Below are 4,158 nucleotides of genomic sequence, written 5' to 3' on the forward strand. Positions count from 1 at the left end.
AGAGAGAGAGAGAGAGAGAGAGAGAGAGAGAGAGAGAGAGAGAGAGAGAGAGAGAGAAAGAGAGAGAGAGAGAGTTGAAAACTATTAGTTCTAAATCTGAATGAGAAATAGCAGCAACATTTGTCCTAACCAGGACTGCCACTTTATGTTGGCAAATAAACTTTACTCTATATAGTTGAAATTTATAGAAAAACAAGACAGGTGTATGAACAAAAAGCAGGTGTATTAGTTTGACGCTTGGGAAAAATGAAAAAGTGTTTTATGTTTCGAGCTTATGCTCTTCAACAGAAAAGAATAAGAGAAAATAAACAGAGACAGAATGAAAAAAAAAACTTGTAGATTTAGCAGTCAAGCATGTCTTCTTCCTCCTCCTAAAATTGCTGATCTTGTGCTAAAATTTGAAAGAATTATTATTCTCTACCTGTTAGTACCTACTTTTCCCCAAGCTTCCCTCCAACTCATTTTTTTTTGAGCACCACTCTACCATTCACCCCTCAATCTTACCCAATCTCAAATCTTCATCTGCTCTCCTACGCCTTTCCATACACCCGTCCTGTTCTGCTCCCAGGGCTCACCCAACACCTTGTCATCACCACCTCTATCTCTCTTTCCAGTTCCACCCCTATTACTCCTACTACACTTCTTTAAAATTCAACCTACCATGTAACTTTCCTTCAGCAAGAAAACATTTCTGGCCCTTCCTTCACATGTCGACCTTTCATCACCTTACATAAAGCTACTTCCCTCTCTGTTATAGTATTACTCAGTCAAAGGGTATCTTAGTCTTGTGAGATACACGGCAACCTCACTAATGCTGGTGCCACAGAAAAAGCATGCAGGGCACTCTGTCTGTAAAGTGATTGGTCTTAGAAAGGGCATCTAGTTGCAAAAAACATACCCAAAGTAGACATTGGAGCTACTAGATCCTGTCAAACTATCCAACCCATGCCAGCATAGAAGACAGGCACTAAATGACGATGATATATATTTATGCATGTGTGTCTGTGTGTGAATGAATATTACATACACATACACACACATGTCTGTGTGTGCTCATTGATGTATATTATATATATGCAATTCTTTGCTAAGTACGGTATGAATGAGTAGCATTTACAGGTTTTAAAATGTAAGCATAAGTACACATTTGTGCATGCATACACACACAGTTTTTAACTAGTAACAACCATACTTCATACAACTGATTAGTTATGGTAGCACCTCTTACGTAAGTACTACATTGTAAGCATTGATCTATAATACCAAATTAGCTCCAATTGAACAGTTTTTATTATTAAAGACCTTCCACTGTGACAATCCCATCACATGGCACACACACACATACACACACCAAAGTATGCAACTCAAAGAGAAAAGCTTTAGAATACCTCACCCATATCTGATATGACATTGCAGCAACACAAAAAAGAAAAAAGACATTCTAGATTATGTCCAATAGGAAACCATTGAACTGGTTGGCAAAAACTTATCAACCAGCTTCTATGTATGAAAGCATGATAAACCAATATGCATCTGCTCCTGAATCTGTTGGTCATAAGTGGCCCTAGCTTTTACATCTGTAGGTAGCTTATGGCAAGTTGAAATAACTGCAATCTCTTACATAATTTATATAATCTGGCTGATTTTTCCAGATTACCAATGTCCTGGTGATTAGTGTATGTAATTTGAAAGGAATTGATTCTCCTGTATAACCATCTCAGAAATCTCTTATAAAAAATAGGTATGATGCCTATGTATGAACAGCTAAGCTACATGGCAGTGAGACATGGGTTGTGACTACTGAGGATATGCGAAGGCCTGAAAGAAATGAATGCTGGAGGGGAGCATGTATGACAGAATGTAAATGACTTAAGAAAAAAGCTGGGAATACGAAGCATCAGATGACCATACACTGGTATGGTCATATAATGTGTATGAATGAAGACAGTTGTATCAAGAGGTGCCAATCTTTAATTGTGGAAGAGGTAGACCCAGAAAGACATGGAATTAAGTGGTGAGAAAGGATCTACAGACATGGGGACTCACAGAGGGGACGACAGGGGACAGAGACACCTGGCAGTTTACTGAGCTTGAAAAGACATTTCAAGCTAAGTAAAAGCATGCTTGTCCTTGCTTACAGGCTTGTCTCCTGGAAGCCTCTCCAACTGATCATTCCTAATATTGTGAGCTTGTAGGTGGTGATGGTACCATATTAAAAGCACCTATACTGGTGCCATGTAAATGCATCCATGCCAGTGCTGCATAAAAGCACCCAGCACATTCTGTAAAGTGGTTGATGTTAGGAAGGGCTATTAATGACTTGTAGGGACTTGCGTCTAGAAACTGAGGTTAGGGGTAAGCAAGGGTATGCTCCCCCTAGAAAATCCTGCTCCCAAAAAGGCCTCATGATAGCAAAGGAGAACGGGCACCAGCCAACCCAAAGGTTGGGGTGGGCTGCACCTGCCTACCTCAGTTGCTACGGTACTGAAGTAGATCCAGCCACCCCACATTAACGGGGACAAAACCCGGATTTAAAACACAGGATGATGATGATGAGGGACCTGGTATTTCGTTATGCAACCATAATATACTATAAGGTATATTAGAGATTTCTTTTTATAAATCAATATTGTGTTCTACTATGTTAGCAGTGTATTTTACATCACTTTTTATAACCAGCAATGATTTTTGTTACGATGTTTAGTATCCGAGGATACGAAATGTCGTAACAAGAATCAGTGATGGCTATAATTTCTATAGAATATCTGTAGAGATAACCTTGACAAGTTAAGAAGAGTATCCAGCCATACAAACCATGCTAAAACAGACATGGAGCTTAAGCAGTAGTTCTTCAGCTGATCAGTTCCTGTTAAGCTGTCTAACCCATGCCAGCATGGGAAACAGACTGATGACGATGGTGATGATGGTGACGATGATGATGATGGTGGTGGTGGTGGTGGTGGTGGTGGTGGTGGTGATGGTGGGGGGTGATGATGATGATGGTGGTTATGATGGTGGTGATGATGATGATGGTGATGGTGATGATGATGATGATGGTGGTGATGATGGTAGTGATGGTGATGATAATGATGATGACGACGATGGTGGTGATGATGATGATGATGATGATGGTGATGGTGGTGATGATGGTGGTGATGATGATGGTAATGATGATGATGATGAGGCTGACTAAACCTGCAAGGTTGAAGCTGAAACATCAATGATGCAAATGGCTACAAACAGATGCGTACTCTTTTCCCTCGACTATTTCCCCCCACTGCTATGATAGTTTTTGCTCACGGAAGTTAACTAGACGCCTGCACCACATTGACTAAACACACCCATCTCACTTCCTCTTCCAGCTTTTATCGCTCAATCTGTCTCCCCTAACACTGCCCCCGCCATGTCTCACACTAACAGTTAGTCACTATATTTAATCCTTCTTCCCCACCTGTAACACCAACTATTAGTAATTCCTTGTTCAGCCATGCTTTACACACTGCAGACATTCACTTGTAGTTGTTTAAAATTAAACATCAACTGCATCAGTTCATCCAGTCTTGGTGAACCTGTAGAACGTCATAGGCAGGGCTGGGTTAAGACCCATTGAGGCCCTAAGCACTTAATAGATTTTGGTGCCCCCATAAAAGATTATGTAATTCAAAATATAAGAAATAACAAACCATAAAATAAATTTTCATTTTTCAAAACGAAACAAAACAGTAAGAGGGAAAATAATGTTTATTTTTGTATAATTCCAATTTATTTATATTTGAAAAGTTTCCCCCTACTTTTTTGAATTGCAAAGTCTTTGATCCGATCCTCAAAATTAATCTTAGTTAACACATCTGCATCTATACTTAGTAGAGACAAAGGCATCCTGAATATTATTTTAGGAAGTGTAAAGTGATTTCTTTCGTGCCGTAAACCATTTACCATTTCTGCGGTGCCCCTCTCGGATCTTTTTTAAAACGGGGGCCACATTTTTCATTAATGTTTTACGTAGTGTTTTTGGTACAGAAAGACTTTCAAACTTCGTATACTTATCTATTTTGTGTTATAGAACAGAAAAATATTTTTGTATTCGAATTTATTTCATGTAAAAAATTGTCTTATTTCGATAATTTCAACCAATCACTGACAAGTATTCAGTTGTTT

General features: G+C 39.1%; 1 protein-coding gene across 2 annotated transcripts in view; it reads right to left on the reverse strand.

The window, feature by feature from the left end:
* LOC106872229 (N-acetylglucosamine-6-phosphate deacetylase) overlaps positions 1-4,158 on the reverse strand; it is a 165,956-nt gene that overhangs the window by 21,533 nt on the left and 140,265 nt on the right. The gene's annotated exons all lie outside the window — the stretch shown is intronic.

Source organism: Octopus bimaculoides, chromosome 16 (assembly GCF_001194135.2).
Source record: "Octopus bimaculoides isolate UCB-OBI-ISO-001 chromosome 16, ASM119413v2, whole genome shotgun sequence".
NCBI lineage: Eukaryota > Metazoa > Mollusca > Cephalopoda > Octopoda > Octopodidae > Octopus > Octopus bimaculoides.